General features: G+C 38.3%; 3 long non-coding RNA genes across 3 annotated transcripts; all 3 read right to left on the bottom strand.

The window, feature by feature from the left end:
* Positions 1–5,521: 5,521 nt before the first annotated feature.
* LOC129708015 (uncharacterized) lies at positions 5,522–6,942 on the bottom strand. The gene is made up of 3 exons (XR_008725271.1): positions 6,901–6,942; positions 6,246–6,308; positions 5,522–5,570 (listed from the first exon to the last, which is right to left on the bottom strand). It is a non-coding gene; the product is annotated as an uncharacterized LOC129708015 (long non-coding RNA).
* Positions 6,943–8,093: 1,151 nt separating this feature from the next.
* Positions 8,094–9,052, bottom strand: LOC129708012 (uncharacterized). The gene is made up of 3 exons (XR_008725268.1): positions 8,990–9,052; positions 8,511–8,549; positions 8,094–8,130 (listed from the first exon to the last, which is right to left on the bottom strand). It is a non-coding gene; the product is annotated as an uncharacterized LOC129708012 (long non-coding RNA).
* A 5,668-nt stretch (positions 9,053–14,720) lies between these two features.
* LOC129708014 (uncharacterized) lies at positions 14,721–16,830 on the bottom strand. The gene is made up of 3 exons (XR_008725270.1): positions 16,100–16,830; positions 15,445–15,507; positions 14,721–14,769 (listed from the first exon to the last, which is right to left on the bottom strand). It is a non-coding gene; the product is annotated as an uncharacterized LOC129708014 (long non-coding RNA).
* Between the last annotated feature and the right edge of the window lie 2,610 nt (positions 16,831–19,440).

The following is a 19,440-nucleotide window of genomic DNA, read 5'->3' as shown; positions in this document are numbered from 1 at the left end:
TTCATTTCTGTCAATCCACAAATGACTATTTTGCTACCATCGCGAACAATCCTCGAACAAGAGTGGTACTCTTGACACTTCGATTATGGATTTCATGTAGAATTTACAAGCCCCTTCTTATTTCATAAGTTGTTCTCCTATTCTCTGGCTGAGATTTATTAAATATTTGCAGTAACACCATAAACAGGCAAGAGGGAAATACAGAGCTTCATTTTAACGTTATCTACCTGGTTTAGTGCTGGTAGTGGCCTCAGTTGATGATGTTGTTGCCGTTGTTTCTTGAGGAAGAAGAGAAAGTTTTATTCAACCAATGTAACTGAGAAGAATTAGCATGAAGTTGAAAAAGCTTGAAAAGGAAATGTTTAAGCTGGGAAATTGTGTCAGAATGTTTTATGCTGTTACTTTCTTAATTGCCGAATAAAGCTGCAGGGCCTACTAAATTTATACCTCACTCTCTCCTTGTCAATTCAGCAGCTGAATATTTCAGTGCCATCACAAACAATTACACTCTCTTTCATAACAGCCCAAATATGTTTTTCAGAAATTGCAGCTGATCAGGCATTTAGTAAGATGGAGTTGGCACAGATTTGCAGCTGGAAGAGCTGCCGCCTCATAGTGTTAGGGATTTGTATTCTATTCTGACCTCGGGTGCTGTCTAGGCTGGGATTGCACGTTCTCCCTTTCACTGCCTGTGCACCCTCCAAGTTTTCAACAGTGGATTATACCAACCTGGTGTAGTAATGGTGGTCCCAGATGTTGATGTAGTTGTTTCTAGAGAAATAACAGAATGTTATGTTCATCCAAGAGAGTCAAGGAATTGTTATGCAGTTAAGAATTCTTCAACAGTAATTCATCAACTGGTACCTTTTAATAAAACATTTTACACTTGACTTCCTTCATTGTAGAAAAAAGAGGGAGGACATAGTATGCTGCTAAATTCCTTTAACTCTGTCAAATAGCATCTTAATATGTCCCTGACATCCCAAACAATCCTGCACTCATCGATTGCGGATATCCCTGCGTATCGGAAACACGTCTTCCATACACTGTATGTTCTTCTTTATTCCATTATTACTAACAGTATAGTTGCACGATTCATGCCAACAATGTAAGCGAAGATGAAAAAAATTGAGCCACAGAGTTGATGTTAGAAATGTTGCCCCATTGTCTAAAGATTAGCTAATGTTTACAAAAAGTGGGTTGACTCGCCTGTTGTGGAACCGGTGGTGGACTCAGTTGAGCCAGTTGTCAAAGATGTTGTTGGTGTTGTTCCTGGAGAGCAAATAGAAAAAATAATTACAGATAGAATTGCAAGATTCAGCAATCAATTTCAGTGGGACTCTGCACATTTTCCTGAGACTGGGATGAATGTTATCAATGTTCATTGCTCATGCCTAAGCAAAGGACATATAGAAATTAACCAAATTTTGTTTCATCATTTATCAAATCGAACAAAATCATGAAAAGACATTGTGATTTTTCAAGGAAAGTTCTAAACTCCTTCGTTGATCAATTTTGGAAAAATCAATGAGCAGAATCAAAACTGTTTCACAGCGTTGCCATGACCTAAGCCTCCCAGAATAGTGGAAGAGGTGAAGGGAAGAGACCTATTCTATAAAAGTAAAAATCCTTATCCATGTCCACTGAAAGGTGCCAGTCTCAATGCTCTTTTTTTAAATTATTGCAGGCAATCAGCACCAAAAGGCCTCATTAATTCAGCAGTTGAATCTACATTTTCATGGTGAGAATCTACATTTTTGGAATAAAGCAATGAACAAATTTTCCTGAAGAGGGTGCTATATAGAGCTTCACTAAACAAAGCACAGAGTCCTAAAGGAAAAGCTAACAAGATTGATAGATGATGTTACTAACCTGATGTAGTGCTGGTTGTGGTCTCAGTTGTTGGTGTCGTTTCTAGTGAAAGAAAATAATGTTGTATTCAAGTGGGGCAGCCAAGATAAATTGTACGTAGTTATACAGCCATCAACAGGTATTCATGGGCTGGCACATTTTATTAAAACCTTTTATCAGTTGTCCTTTTCTTCATCATTGAATAAAGCGTTTGCCATACTATACGTCTGAATTACTTTTTCCATGTCTTTCAGAAATTGCAGCTGATCAGGCGTTTAGAAAGATTGAGTTGGCACAGATGTGCAGCTGGAAGAGCTGCAGCCTCATAGTGTTAGGGATTTGTATTCTATCCTGACCTCGGGTGCTGTCTAGGCTGGAATTGCACGTTCTCCCTTTCACTGCCTGTGATCCCCCCAAGTTTTTAACAGAGGATGATACTGACCTGATGTAGTGGTGGTTCCAGATGTTGATGGAGTTATTTCTAGTGAAATAAAATAAATGTTATGTTCCACCGAGACAAACAAGAGGAATTGTTATGCAGTTTAGAATCCTTCAACAAGAATTTATCAACTGCTACCTTTTAATAAAACATGTTACACTTGATATTTCCTTCATCGTAGAAAAATGTAGGAGGACATAGTGTGCTGCTAAATTTATTTATCTCTGTCAATTAGCATATTAATATTTCCCTGCCATCTCGAACAATCATGCCACATCGATTGCGGATATCCCTGCGTATCGAAACACGTCTTCCATACACTGTATGGTCTTCTTTACGCCATTATTACTAGCAGTATAGTTGCACGATTCATGCCCATAATGTGAGCGAAGATAAAAGAATGGAGCCACAGTGCTGATGTTAGAAATGTTGCCCCATTGTCTAAAGATTAGCCAATGTTTACTAAAAGTGGTTTGACTCACCTGTTGTGGAACTGGTGGTGGACTCAGTTGTGCCAGTTGTCAAAGATGTTGTTGGTGTTGTTCCTGGAGAGCAAATAGAAAAAAAATTACAGATTGAATTGCAAGAGTCAGCAATCAATTTCAGTGGGACTCTGCACATTTTCCTGAGACTGGGATGAATGTTATCAATGTTCATTGCTCATGCCTAAGCAAAGGACATTTAGAAATGAACCAAATTTTGCTTCATCATTTATCAAATGGAACGAAATCATGAAAAGACATTGTGATTTTTTGAAGAAAGTTCTGAACTCCTTCGTTGATCCATTTTGGAAAATCATTGAGCAGAAACAAAATTGTTTAATAACGTTGCCATGACCAAAAACTCCCAGAATAGTGGAAGAGGGGAAGGGAAGAAACTTTTCTACCAAAGTGAAAATCCTTGTCAATCAGCAGCTGAATATTTCAGGGCCATCACAAACAATTTCAATTTCTTAATGTACCAACTTCAGATTTTGTGGAAGCTCAGCAAGTATTGTAAGAACTACTGATCAGAAATTTAGAACATAAGGAGCGGTAAAGTGCCACAGCTGGTGCAACTCCTACCTCACAGCACCAGAGACTTCAGATTGATTTGTTCCGTGGGTATTGTGTGCATGGAGATTACATGTACTCCCTGTTATGTGTGCCTTTCCTACAAGTGCCTGAAATATATTGTCACTAACCTGATGTAGTACTGGTAGTGGTCTCAGTTGTTGATGTAGTTGTTGGTGTTTCTAGTGAAAGAAAAGAATGCAATATTCAACCAAGACAGCCAGGTGGAATTGGTATACAGCTAACTATTGGTAGTCAGGAAACAATCAGCAGAAATTCATATGCTGGCACACTTAATTAAAATGTTTATCAGATGGCATTTTGATTCTTCATTGAATAAAATGGCAGGGCAAAATATACTTTTGATCAATCAGCGGCTGAATATTTCTGTGCCATCACAAATAATCCTGTTCTCTCTATACACCAGTTGCAGATTTCCTGGAAGATCAACCGTTTTCCAATGACCGCAATGTCTACTTAATACCATAATTTTGAATAGTATGCAATGTGTGTACTATGGGTAAGCATGTCTGTTTATATGTCCCATTGATACATGATCCTCAACTTGCGTAAAATGTGTTCATTCGAATCATAGTTTTGTTTTTTTGCTACGGAATGTCCGAAGAAGCAGAAAACACCAACTTATATCCTCCACAAATCTGAACTATTTTGAAATTGTGCAATAATGTGGTCAAATTGTTATGAGCCAAACATTGACATCTTAACGTGTATATTTGCACAATTTATGCCAATAATGTAAGCAAATATGCAAGAAGTAAGTCACAAAGCTGATGTTAGCAATGTTGGCTTATTGTCTTTGATTTGCCAATGTTTATTGAAAGTGGTTTGACTCGCCTGTTGGGGAACTGGAGGTGGACTCAGTTGTACCAGTTGTCAAAGATGTTGTTGGTGTTGTTCCTGGAGAGCAAATAGAAAAGCATTTACAAATTAAATTGCAAGAGTCACCAATCAATTTCAGTACGACACTGCACATTTTGCTGAGACTGGGCTGAATTTTAACAATGTTCATTGCTCGTGCCTAAGCAAAAGACATTTAGAAGTTAACCAAATTTTGCTTCGTCATTTATCAATTGGACCGAAATTATGAAAAGACATTGTGATATTTTAAAGAAAGATCTAAACTCCTTCATTGATCCATTTTGGAAAAATCATTGATCAGAAACAAATCTGTTTCACAGCATTGCCATGACCAAAAACTCCCGGAATAGTGGGAGTGGCGAAGGGAAGAGACTATTTCTATAAAAGTGAAAATTCTTATCCATGTCTACTGAAACGTTCCAGCCTGAATGCTCTTTTAAAAATTATAGTGGGCTACCAGCTCCAAAGGGCCTCCTTAATTTGGCAGTAGCTTCTAAATTTACGTGGTGAGAAACTACATTTTTGGAATAAAGCAATGAACAAATGTTCCTGAAGAGGGTGCTATATAGAGCTTCACTAAACAAAGCACAGAGTCCAAAAGTAAAATCTAACAAGAATGATAGATGATGTTACTAACCTGAAGTAGTGCTGGTGGTGGTCTCAGTTGTTGGTGTCGTTTCTAGTGAAAGAAAATAATGCTGTATTCAAGTGGGGCAGCCAAGAGGAATTGTTACACAGTTATAAAGCCATCAACAGGAATTCATGAGCTGGCACATTTTATGAAAATGTTTTACTATATAGATTGGTTACTTCTTACTAATGTAAGCGAAGATAAACTGCTCAGCAAAAACAGACTGTGTCCCTCGCGGCCTCTCCAAGGAGTTCAGCGCCCAGCTCGCCTATTTCACCACCTCCACTAGGTGGGTCTCCGGTGCCGTCCCCGGCCACTTCCCTGTCACTTCACTGATGAATTGAATAAGGAGTGGGGCCATACTATACGGCTGCATTACTATTTCCTGGTCAATCAGCAGCTGAATATTTCAGGCCATCACAAAATTTTCAATTTCTTAATGTACCAAGTTCTGAATTTGTGGAAGCTCAGCAAGTATTCTAAGAACTACTGATCAGAACATTAGAACATAAGGAGCAGTAAAGTGCCACAGCTGGTGCAACTCTTTCCTCAAAGAAACAGAGACTTCAGATTGATTTATTCCATGTGTGTTGTGTGCATGGAGATTATATGTACCTGTTATGTGTGCCTTTCCTACAATTATCTGAAATATATTGTCACTAACCTGATGTAGTACTGGTAGTGGTCTCAGTTGTTGATGTAGTTGTTGGTGTTACTACTGAAAGAAAATAATGCAATATTCAACCAAGACAGCCAAGAGGTATTGATATACAGCTAACTGCTGGTAGTCAGGAAACCATCAGCAGGAATTCATATGCTAGCACCTTTATTAAAATGTTTAACAGAGAGCATTTTTTTCCTTCGTAGAAAAATTGGCCGGGCAAAATATACTTTTGATCAATCAGCTGCTGAATATTTCTGTGCCATAACAAATAAACCTGTTCTCTCTACACACCATTTGCGGATTTCCTGGTAGATCCACCGTCTACCAAAGACCGCAAGGTCTACTTAATACCATAACTTCTAATAGTATGGAATGTGTGCACTATGGGTAAGCATGTTTGTTCATATGTCCCATTGATACATGATCCTCAACTTGCGTAAAATGTGTTCATTATAATCATGGTTTTGTTTTTTGCTACGGAATGCCCAAAGAAAATGAGAAGCAGAAAACACCAACTCATTTCCTCCACAAATCCAGACTATATTGAAATTGTGTCATAATTTGGTCAAATTGTTATGAGCCAAACATTGACATTTTAACATGTATATTTGCACAATTTATGCCAATAATGTAAGCAAATATGCAAGAAGTAAGTCACAAAGCTGATGTTAGCAATGTTGGCTCATTGTCTTTGATTTGCCAATGTTTATTGAAAGTGGTTTGACTCACCTGTTGTGGAACTGGAGGTGGACTCAGTTGTACCAGTTGTCAAAGATGTTGTTGGTGTTGTTACTGGAGAGCAAATAGAAAAACATTTACAAATTGAATTGCAAAAGTCACCAATCAATTTCAGTACGACACTGCACATTTTCCTGAGATTGGGCTGAATTTTAACAATGTTCATTGCTCGTGCCAAAGACAAAGACATTTAGAAGCAAATTTTGCTTTGTCATTTACCAATTGGCCCGAAATTATGAAAAGACATTGTGATTTTTCAAGGAAAGTTCTAAACTCCTTCGTTGATCAATTTTGGAAAAATCAATGAGCAGAAACAAAACTGTTTCACAGCGTTGCCATGACCTAAGCCTCCCGGAATAGTGGAAGAGGTGAAGGGAAGAGACCTATTCTATAAAAGTAAAAATCCTTATCCATGTCCACTGAAAGGTGCCAGTCTCAATGCTCTTTTTTTAAATTATTGCAGGCAATCAGCACCAAAAGGCCTCCTTAATTCAGTAGTTGAATCTACATTTTCGTGGTGAGAATCTACATTTTTGGAATAAAGCAATGATCAAATGTTCCTGAAGAGGGTGCTATATAGAGCTTCACAAAACAAAGCAGAGTCCTAAAGGAAAAGCTAACAAGATTGATAGATGATGTTACTAACCTGATGTAGTGCTGGTGGTGATCTCAGTTGTTGGTGTCGTTTCTAGTGAAAGAAAAGAATGCTGTATTCAAGTGGACAGCCAAGAGGAATTTGTACGCAGTTCTTGAGCCATCAACAGGAATTAATGAGCTGGCACATTTTATGAAAACGTTTTACAAGTTGTCATTTTCTTCATCAGTGTATAAAGCATGCGGCCATACTATACGGCTGCATTACTTTTTCCTTGTCAATCAGCAGCTGAATATTTCAGGGCCATCACTTTCAATTTCTTAATGTACCAACTTCAGATTTTGTGGAAGCTCAGCAAGTATTCTAAGAACTACTGATCAGAAATTTAGAACATAAGGAGAGGTAAAGTGCCACAGCTGGGGCAACTCCTACCTCACAGCACCAGAGACTTCAGATTGATTTGTTCCGTGGGTGTTGTGTGCATGGAGATTACATGTACTCGCTGTTATGTGTGCCTTTCCTACAAGTGTCTGAAATATATTGTCACTAACCTGATGTAGTACTGGTAGTGGTCTCAGTTGTTGATGTAGTTGTTGGTGTTTCTAGTGAAAGAAAATAACGCAATATTCAACCAAGACAGCCAAGAGGAATTGGTATACAGCTAAGGATTGGTAGTCAGGAAACCATCAGCAGGAATTCATATGTTGGCACACTTAATTAAAATGTTTAACAGATGGTATTTCAACTGAATAACTCAGTGCCATCACAAATAATCCTGTTCTATCTATACACCCGTTGCGAATTTCCTGGAAGATCAACCGTCTTCCAAAGACCGCAAGGTCTACTTAATACCATTATTTCTAATACCATTATTCGTTGATCCATTTTTGAAAAATCTTTGAGCTGAAACAAAACAGTTTAACAGCGTTGCAATGACCAAAAACTCCCGGAATAGTGGAAGAGGCGAAGGGAAGAGACCTTATCTATAAAAGTGAAAATCCTTATCTATGTCTACTGAAAGGTGCCAGACTCAATGCTCTTTTTAAAATTTTTGCAGGCAATCAGCACTAAAAGGCCTCCTTAATTCGGTAGTTTAATCTACATTTTCGTGGTGAGAATCTACATTTTTGGAATAAAGCAATGAACAAATATTCCTGAAGAGGGTGCTATATAGAGCTTCACTAAACAAAGCACAGAGTCCTAAAGGAAAAGCTAACAAGATTGATAGATGTTACTAACCTGATGTAGTGCTGGTTGTGGTCTCAGTTGTTGGTGTCGTTTCTAGTGAAAGAAAATAATGTTGTATTCAAGTGGGGCAGCCAAGAGTAAATTGTACGTAGTTATACAGCCATCAACAGGTATTCATGGGCTGGCACATTTTATTAAAACCTTTTATCAGTTGTCCTTTTCTTCATCATTGAATAAAGCGTTTGCCATACTATACGTCTGAATTACTTTTTCCTTGTCTTTCAGAAATTGCAGCTGATCAGGCGTTTAGAAAGATTGAGTTGGCACAGATGTGCAGCTGGAAGAGCTGCAGCCTCATAGTGTTAGGGATTTGTATTCTATCCTGACCTCGGGTGCTGTCTAGGCTGGGATTGCACGTTCTCCCTTTCTCTGCCTGTGATCCCCCCAAGTTTTTAACAGAGGATGATACTGACCTGATGTAGTGGTGGTCCCAGATGTTGATGGAGTTATTTCTAGTGAAATAAAAAAAATGTTATGTTCCACCGAGACAAACAAGAGGAATTGTTATGCAGTTTTGAATCCTTCAACAAGAATTTATCAACTGGCACCTTTTAATAAAACATGTTACACTTGATATTTCCTTCATCGTAGAAAAACGTAGGAGGACATAGTATGCTGCTAAATTTATTTATCTCTGTCAATTAGCATATTAATATTTCCCTGCCATCTCGAACAATCACGACACATCGATTGCGGATATCCCTGCGTATCGAAACACGTCTTCCATACAGTGTATGGTCTTCTTTACGCCATTATTACTAGCAGTACAGTTTCACGATTCATGCCCATAATGTGAGCGAAGATAAAAGAATGGAGCCACAGTGCTGATGTTAGAAATGTTGCCCCATTGTCTAAAGATTAGCCAATGTTTACTAAAAGTGGTTTGACTCACCTGTTGTGGAACTGGTGGTGGACTCAGTTGAGCCAGTTGTCAAAGATGTTGTTGGTGTTGTTCCTGGAGAGCAAATAGAAAAGCATTTACAAATTGAATTGCAAAAGTCACCAATCAATTTCAGTACGACACTGCACATTTTCCTGAGATTGGGCTGAATTTTAACAATGTTCATTGCTCGTGCCAAAGACAAAGGACATTTAGAAATGAAGCAAATTTTGCTTCGTCGTTTATCAAATGGACCGAAATTATGAAAAGACATTGTGATATTTTAAGAAAGATCTAAACTCCTTCATTGATCCATTTTGGAAAAATCATTGATCAGAAACATATCTGTTTCACAGCGTTGCCATGACCAAAAACTCCCGGAATAGTGGAAGAGGGGAAGGGAAGAAACTATTTCTATAAAAGTGAAAATCCTTATCCATGTTTACTGAAACGTTCCTGCCTGAATGCTCTTTCAAAAATCTTAGTGGGCTACCAGCTCCAAAGAGCCTCCTTAAGCTGGCAGTAGCTTCTAAATTACTGGTGAGAAACTACATTTTTGGATAAGCAATTAACAAATGTGCCACAGAGGGGGCTATATAGAGCTTCACTCACAAAGCACAGAGTCTTCAAGATTGAATTGTTTCGTGGGTGTTGTGTGCATGGAGATTACATGGTACTCGCTGTTATGTGTGCCTTTCCTACAAGTGTCTGAAATATATTGTCACTAACCTGATGTAGTACTCAACAGTGGTCTCAGTTGTTGATGTAGTTGTTGGTGTTTCTAGTGAAAGAAAATAATGCAATATTCAACCAGTGGGCCAAGAGGAATGAGGAATGTATACAGCAAGGATTGGTAGTCAGGCCATCAGCAGGAATTCATATGCTGGCACATTTAATTAAAATGTTTTACATAGATGGTTATTTTACTCTTGTAATAGAATATAAACTGCTCTGGGCAAAAAATATACTTTGATCAATCAGCAGCTGAATAAAGGAGTGCCATCACAAATAATCCTGTTCTCTCTATACACCAGTTGCGTCTTTGCTGGAAGATCAACCGTTTTCCAATGACTTCAAGATCTACTTAATACCATTAGGCCTAATACGGCTGCATTACTATTTCCTGGTCAATTGCAAAAATATTTCAGGCCAAACAAAACAGTTTTCAGCGTTTAATGACCAAAAACTTTTGTGGAAGCTGGAAGATTCGAAGGGAACTGATCAGAACCTTAGAACAAAAGGAAAAAAGTGCCACAGCTGGTGTCTACTGAAATCCTCAAGACTCAGAGACTTCAGATTGATTTATTTTTGTGTGTTGTCAGCATGGAAAGGTTATGTGTGCCTTTCCTACAATTATCTGAAACATATTGTCACTAACCTGATGTAGTACTATTCAGTTGTTGATGTAGTATTTTCGTGGTGAGTCTAACATTTTTGGACTGAAATGAAAAATATTCCTGAAGAGGGTGCAATAGAGCTTCACTAAACAAGCACAAGAGGTAAAGGAAAAGCAGCTAACTGCTGGATAGATGTTACTCACCAGATTCATAGTGCTGGTATGTGGTTTAACAGAGTTTTTTTGTCCTTCGTAGAAAAATTGGCCGGGCAAAATAACTTTGTGATCAATCAGCTGCTGAAGCCAAGCCATCACAAATAAATTGTTCTCTCTATACACCAGTTACAGATTTCCTGGAAGATCAACCGTTTTCAATGACCGCAAGGTCACTTAATACCATAACTTCTAATAGTATTTAATGTGTGCACTATGGGTAAGCATTTTTGTTCATCCCATTGATACATGATCCTCAACTTGCCATACTGTGTACATTATAATCATGGTTTTGTTTTTTCTACGGAATGCCCAAAGAAAATGAGCAGCTGAAACACCAACTCATTTACAAATCCAGATTATAGTTGAAGATGTGTCATAATTTGGTGGAATTGTTATGAGCCAAACATTGACATTTTAACATGTATTTTGCACAATTATGCCAATACCTCAAATGCAAGAAGTAGGTCTGGAAGCTGTTAGCAATGTTTCATCCCTTTGTTTATGCCTGGTTCCCTCACCTGTTTGGACAGAGGAGGTGGACTCAGTGATGTACCAGTTGTCAAAGATGTTGATTGGAGTTGTTACTGGAGAGCAATAAAAAAAAATTTACAAATTGAACCAAAAGTCACAATCAATTTCAGTACGACACTGCACATTTTCCTGAGATTGGGCTGAATTTTCAACAATGTTCATTTATGCCAAAGAGACAAAGACATTTAGAAAACAATTTTTTGCTTTGTCATTTCTTCATTGGCCCGAAATTATGAAAAGATAGTGTGATGCTCAAGGAAAGTTCTTCTAAACTCCTTCGTTGATCAATTTTGGAAAATCAATGAGCAGAAACAAAACTGTTTCACAGCGTTGCCATGACCTAAGCCTCCCGAATAGTGGAAGAGGTGAAGGAAAGAGACCTATTCTATAAAAGTAAAAATCCTTATCCATGTCCATTGAAAGGTGCCAGTCTCAATGCTCTTTTTTTAAATTATTGCAGGCAATCATCACCAAAAGGCCTCCTTAATTCAGTAGTTGAATCTACATTTTCGTGGTGAGAATCTACATTTTTGGAATAAAGCAATGATCAAATGTTCCTGAAGAGGGTGCTATATAGAGCTTCCCTGTAAGCAAATTGACAGATTTGAATGCAAGAGTTTTGGAATAAAGCATTGTCTAAAGATTAGCCAAAGCAGAGTCCTAAAGGAAAAGCTAACAAGATTGATAGATGATGTTACTAACCTGATGTAGTGCTGGTGGTGATCTCAGTTGTTGGTGTCGTTTCTAGTGAAAGAAAAGAATGATGTATTCAAGTGGACAGCCAAGGGAATTTGAGCAAATAGAAAAGAAGCCATCAACAGGAATTAATGAGCTGGCACATTCAGAAAACGTTTTACAAGTTGTCATTTTCTTCATCAGTGTATAAAGCATGCGGCCATACTATACGGCTGCATTACTTTTTCCTTGTCAATCAGCAGCTGAATATTTCAGGGCCATCACAAATAATCCTGTTCTCTCTATACACCAGTACAGATTTCCTGGAAGATCAAATTTTCCAATGACCGCAAGGTCTACTTAATACCATTATCTCTAATACTTTATTCGTTGATCCATTTTTGAAAAATCTTTGAGCTGAAACAAAACAGTTTAACAGCGTTGCAATGATCAAAAACTCCCGGAATAGTGGAAGAGGCGAAGGGAAGAGACCTTATCTATAAAAGTGAAAATCCTTGTCTATGTCAGCAGCTGAATATTTCAGGGCTCAATGCTCACAAACAATTTTGCAGGCATTAAGCACTAAAAGGCAGATTTAATTCGGTAGTTTAATCTACAGTTTTCGTGGTGAGAATCTACATTTTTGAAATAAAGCAATGAACATAAGGAAGAGGGTGCTATATAGAGCTTCAGCTGGGGCAAAGCACAGAGTCCTAAAGGAAAAGCTAACAAGATTGATAGTGTTACTAACCTGATGTGTGTGTCATGGAGATGGTCTCAGTCGTTGTTGTCGTGTCTTTTCCTACAAAAATAATGAAATATTCAAGTGGGGCAGCCAAGAGTAAACTGTACGTAGTGGTACACAGCCAGTTGTTGTATTCATGGGCTGGCACATTTTATTAAAAAAGAAATCAGTTGTCCTTTTCTTCATCATTGACAGCAAGCGTTTGCCATACTATACAGCTAAATATTGATAGTCAGGAAACTTTCAGAAATTCATATGCTGGCACACTTAAGAAAAATGTTTTGGCACAGATGGCAGCTGGAAGAGCTGCAGCCTCATAGTGTTAATGGCAGGGCAAAATATACTTTTCCAGAGCCGTGCTCAATCAGCGGCTGAATATTTCTGTTCTCACCATCACTGCCTGTGATCCCCCCAGGTTTTCTCAGAGGATGATACTGACCTGATGTAGTGGTGGTCCCAGATGTTGATGGAGTTTTTCTAGTGAAATAAAAAAATGTTATGTTCCACCGAGACAAAATTGAGGAATTGTTATGCAGTTTTGAATCCTTCAACAAGAATTTATCAACTGGCACCTTTTAATAAAACATGTTACACTTGATATTTCCTTCATCGTAGAAAAACGTAGGAGGATCATAGTATGCTGCTAAATTTATTTATCTCTGTCAATTAGCATATTAATATTTCCCTGCCATCTCGAACAATCACGACTTATATCGATCCACGGATATCCCTGAACTATCGAAAAACGTCTTCCATACAGTGTATGGTCTTCTTTACGCCATTATTACTAGCATGTACATTTTCACGATTCATGCCCATAATGTAAGCGAAGATAAAAGAATGGAGCCACAGTGCTGATGTTAGAAATGTTGCCCATTGTCTAAAGATTAGCCAATGTTTACTAAAGTGGTTTGACTCACCTGTTGTGGAACTGGTGGTGGACTCAGTTGAGCCAGTTGTCAAAGATGTTGTTGGTGTTGTTCCTGGAGAGCAAATAGAAAAGCATTTACAAATTGAATTGCAAAAGTCACCAATCAATTTCAGTACGACACTGCACATTTTCCTGAGATTGGGCTGAATTTTAACAATGTTCATTGCTCGTGCCAAAGACAAAGACATTTAGAAGCAAATTTTGCTTCGTCGTTTATCAATTGGACCGAAATTATGAAAAGACATTGTGATATTTTAAAGAAAGATCTAAACTCCTTCATTGATCCATTTTGGAAAAATCATTGATCAGAAACATATCTGTTTCACAGCGTTGCCATGACCAAAAACTCCCGGAATAGTGGGAGAGGCGAAGGGAAGAGACTATTTCTATAAAAGTGAAAATTCTTATCCATGTTTACTGAAACGTTCCTGCCTGAATGCTCTTTCAAAAATTATAGTGGGCTACCAGCTCCAAAGAGCCTCCTTAATTTGGCAGTAGCTTCTAAATTTACGTGGTGAGAAACTACATTTTTGGAATAAAGCAATGAACAAATGTTCCTGAAGAGGGTGCTATATAGAGCTTCACTAAACAAAGCACAGAGTCCAAAAGTAAAATCTAACAAGAATGATAGGTGATGTTACTAACCTGAAGTAGTGCTGGTGGTGGTCTCAGTTGTTGGTGTCGTTTCTAGTGAAAGAAAATAATGCTGTATTTAAGTGGGGCAGCCAAGAGGAATTGTTACACAGTTATAAAGCCATCAACAGGAATTCATGAGCTGGCACATTTTATAAAAATGTTTTACTATATAGATTGGTTACTTCTTACTAATGTAAGCGAAGATAAACTGCTCAGCAAAAACAGACTGTGTCCCTCGCGGCCTCTCCAAGGAGTTCAGCGCCCAGCTCGCCTATTTCACCACCTCCACTAGGTGGGTCTCCGGTGCCGTCCCCGGCCACTTCCCCGTCACTTCACCGATGAATTGAATAAGGAGTGAGGCCATACTATACGGCTGCATTACTATTTCCTGGTCAATCAGCAGCTGAATATTTCAGGCCATCACAAAAATTTTCAATTTCTTAATGTACCAAGTTCAGATTTTGTGGAAGCTCAGCAAGTATTCTAAGAACTACTGATCAGAACATTAGAACATAAGGAGCAGTAAAGTGCCACAGCTGGTGCAACTCTTTCCTCAAAGCACCAGAGACTTCAGATTGATTTATTCCATGTGTGTTGTGTGCATGGAGATTATATGTACCTGTTATGTGTGCCTTTCCTACAATTATCTGAAATATATTGTCACTAACCTGATGTAGTACTGGTAGTGGTCTCAGTTGTTGATGTAGTTGTTGGTGTTACTACTGAAAGAAAATAATGCAATATTCAACCAAGACAGACAAGAGGTATTGATATACAGCTAACTGCTGGTAGTCAGGAAACCATCAGCAGGAATTCATATGCTAGCACCTTTATTAAAATGTTTAACAGAGAGCATTTTTTTCCTTCGTAGAAAAATTGGCCGGGCAAAATATACTTTTGATCAATCAGCTGCTGAATATTTCTGTGCCATCACAAATAATCCTGTTCTCTCTATACACCAGTTGCAGATTTCCTGGAAGATCAACCGTTTCCCAATGACCGCAAGGTCTACTTAATACCATAACTTCTAATAGTATGGAATGTGTGCACTATGGGTAAGCATGTTTTTTCATATGTCCCATTGATACATGATCCTCAACTTGCGTAAAATGTGTTCATTATAATCATGGTTTTGTTTTTTGCTACGGAATGCCCAAAGAAAATGAGAAGCAGAAAACACCAACTCATTTCCTCCACAAATCCAGACTATATTGAAATTGTGTCATAATTTGGTCAAATTGTTATGAGCCAAACATTGACATTTTAACATGTATATTTGCACAATTTATGCCAATAATGTAAGCAAATATGCAAGAAGTAAGTCACAAAGCTGATGTTAGCAATGTTGGCTCATTGTCTTTGATTTGCCAATGTTTATTGAAAGTGGTTTGACTCACCTGTTGTGGAACTGGAGGTGGACTCAGTTGTACCAGTTGTCAAAGATGTTGTTGGTGTTGTTACTGGAGAGCAAATAGAAAAACATTTACAAATTGAATTGCAAAAGTCACCAATCAATTTCAGTACGACACTGCACATTTTCCTGAGATTGGGCTGAATTTTAACAATGTTCATTGCTCGTGCCAAAGACAAAGACATTTAGAAGCAAATTTTGCTTTGTCATTTACCAATTGGCCCGAAATTATGAAAAGACATTGTGATTTTTCAAGGAAAGTTCTAAACTCCTTCGTTGATCAATTTTGGAAAAATCAATGAGCAGAAACAAAACTGTTTCACAGCGTTGCCATGACCTAAGCCTCCCGGAATAGTGGAAGAGGTGAAGGGAAGAGACCTATTCTATAAAAGTAAAAATCCTTATCCATGTCCACTGAAAGGTGCCAGTCTCAATGCTCTTTTTTTAAATTATTGCAGGCAATCAGCACCAAAAGGCCTCCTTAATTCAGTAGTTGAATCTACATTTTCGTGGTGAGAATCTACATTTTTGGAATAAAGCAATGATCAAATGTTCCTGAAGAGGGTGCTATATAGAGCTTCACAAAACAAAGCAGAGTCCTAAAGGAAAAGCTAACAAGATTGATAGATGATGTTACTAACCTGATGTAGTGCTGGTGGTGATCTCAGTTGTTGGTGTCGTTTCTAGTGAAAGAAAAGAATGATGTATTCAAGTGGACAGCCAAGAGGAATTTGTACGCAGTTCTTGAGCCATCAACAGGAATTAATGAGCTGGCACATTTAAGAAAACGTTTTACAAGTTGTCATTTTCTTCATCAGTGTATAAAGCATGCGGCCATACTATACGGCTGCATTACTTTTTCCTTGTCAATCAGCAGCTGAATATTTCAGGGCCATCACAAATAATCCTGTTCTCTCTATACACCAGTTACAGATTTCCTGGAAGATCAACCGTTTTCCAATGACCGCAAGGTCTACTTAATACCATTATTTCTAATACCGTTATTCGTTGATCCATTTTTGAAAAATCTTTGAGCTGAAACAAAACAGTTTAACAGCGTTGCAATGATCAAAAACTCCCGGAATAGTGGAAGAGGCGAAGGGAAGAGACCTTATCTATAAAAGTGAAAATCCTTATCTATGTCTACTGAAAGGTGCCAGACTCAATGCTCTTTTTTAAATTTTTGCAGGCATTCAGCACTAAAAGGCCTCCTTAATTCGGTAGTTTAATCTACATTTTCGTGGTGAGAATCTACATTTTTGGAATAAAGCAATGAACAAATATTCCTGAAGAGGGTGCTATATAGAGCTTCACTAAACAAAGCACAGAGTCCTAAAGGAAAAGCTAACAAGATTGATAGTTGTTACTAACCTGATGTAGTGCTGGTTGTGATCTCAGTTGTTGGTGTCGTTTCTAGTGAAAGAAAATAATGTTGTATTCAAGTGGGGCAGCCAAGAGTAAATTGTACGTAGTTATACAGCCATCAACAGGTATTCATGGGCTGGCACATTTTATTAAAACCTTTTATCAGTTGTCCTTTTCTTCATCATTGAATAAAGCGTTTGCCATACTATACGTCTGAATTACTTTTTCCTTGTCTTTCAGAAATTGCAGCTGATCAGGCGTTTAGAAAGATTGAGTTGGCACAGATGTGCAGCTGGAAGAGCTGCAGCCTCATAGTGTTAGGGATTTGTATTCTATCCTGACCTCGGGTGCTGTCTAGGCTGGGATTGCACGTTCTCCCTTTCTCTGCCTGTGATCCCCCCAGGTTTTTAACAGAGGATGATACTGACCTGATGTAGTGGTGGTCCCAGATGTTGATGGAGTTATTTCTAGTGAAATAAAAAAATGTTATGTTCCACCGAGACAAACAAGAGGAATTGTTATGCAGTTTTGAATCCTTCAACAAGAATTTATCAACTGGCACCTTTTAATAAAACATGTTACACTTGATATTTCCTTCATCGTAGAAAAACGTAGGAGGACATAGTATGCTGCTAAATTTATTTATCTCTGTCAATTAGCATATTAATATTTCCCTGCCATCTCGAACAATCACGACACATCGATTGCGGATATCCCTGCGTATCGAAACACGTCTTCCATACAGTGTATGGTCTTCTTTACGCCATTATTACTAGCAGTACAGTTTCACGATTCATGCCCATAATGTGAGCGAAGATAAAAGAATGGAGCCACAGTGCTGATGTTAGAAATGTTGCCCCATTGTCTAAAGATTAGCCAATGTTTACTAAAAGTGGTTTGACTCACCTGTTGTGGAACTGGTGGTGGACTCAGTTGAGCCAGTTGTCAAAGATGTTGTTGGTGTTGTTCCTGGAGAGCAAATAGAAAAGCATTTACAAATTGAATTGCAAAAGTCACCAATCAATTTCAGTACGACACTGCACATTTTCCTGAGATTTGGGCTGAGATTGGGCTGAATAACAATGTTCATTGCTCGTGCCAAAGACAAAGACATTTAGAAGCAAATTTTGCTTCGTCGTTTATCAATTGGACCGAAATTATGAAAAGACATGGTGATTTTTTAAAGAATGATCTACACTCCTTCATTTGTCCATTTTGGAAACATCATTGTTCAGAAACAGATCTGTTTCACAGCGTTGCCATGACCAAAACTCCCGGAATAGTGGGAGAGGCGAAGGGAAGAGACTATTTCTATAAAAGTGAAAATTCTTATCCATGTTTACTGAAACGTTCCTGCCTGAATGCTCTTTCAAAAATTATAGTGGGCTACCAGCTCCAAAGAGCCTCCTTAATTTGGCAGTAGCTTCTAAATTTACGTGGTGAGAAACTACATTTTTGGAATAAAGCAATAACAAATGTTCCTGAAGAGGGTGCTATATAGAGCTTCACTAAACAAAGCACAGAGTCCAAAAGTAAAATCTAACAAGAATGATAGGTGATGTTACTAACCTGAAGTAGTGCTGGTGGTGGTCTCAGTTGTTGGTGTCGTTTCTAGTGAAAGAAAATAATGCTGTATTTAAGTGGGGCAGCCAAGAGGAATTGTTACACAGTTATAAAGCCATCAACAGCAATTCATGAGCTGGCACATTTTATAAAAATGTTTTACTATATAGATTGGTTACTGCTTACTAATGTAAGCGAAGATAAACTGCTCAGCAAAAACAGACTGTGTCCCTCGCGGCCTCTCCAAGGAGTTCAGCGCCCAGCTCGCCTATTTCACCACCTCCACTAGGTGGGTCTCCGGTGCCGTCCCCGGCCACTTCCCCGTCACTTCACCGATGAATTGAATAAGGAGTGAGGCCATACTATACGGCTGCATTACTATTTCCTGGTCAATCAGCAGCTGAATATTTCAGGCCATCACAAACATTTTCAATTTCTTAATGTACCAAGTTCAGATTTTGTGGAAGCTCAGCAAGTATTCTAAGAACTACTGATCAGAACATTAGAACATAAGGAGCAGTAAAGTGCCACAGCTGGTGCAACTCTTTCCTCAAAGAAACAGAGACTTCAGATTGATTTATTCCATGTGTGTTGTGTGCATGGAGATTATATGTACCTGTTATGTGTGCCTTTCCTACAATTATCTGAAACATATTGTCACTAACCTGATGTAGTACTGGTAGTGGTCTCAGTTGTTGATGTAGTTGTTGGTGTTACTACTGAAAGAAAATAATGCAATATTCAACCAAGACAGCCAAGAGGTATTGATATACAGCTAACTGCTGGTAGTCAGGAAACCATCAGCAGGAATTCATATGCTAGCACCTTTATTAAAATGTTTAACAGAGAGCATTTTTTTCCTTTGTAGAAAAATTGGCCGGGCAAAATATACTTTTGATCAATCAGCTGCTGAATATTTCTGTGCCATCACAAATAATCCTGTTCTCTCTATACACCAGTTGCAGATTTCCTGGAAGATCAACCGTTTTCCAATGACCGCAAGGTCTACTTAATACCATAACTTCTAATAGTATGGAATGTGTGCACTATGGGT

This window comes from Leucoraja erinacea, chromosome 22 (genome assembly GCF_028641065.1).
Source record: "Leucoraja erinacea ecotype New England chromosome 22, Leri_hhj_1, whole genome shotgun sequence".
Lineage (NCBI taxonomy): Eukaryota > Metazoa > Chordata > Chondrichthyes > Rajiformes > Rajidae > Leucoraja > Leucoraja erinaceus.
This window is presented reverse-complemented; position numbering and strand designations above follow the sequence as displayed.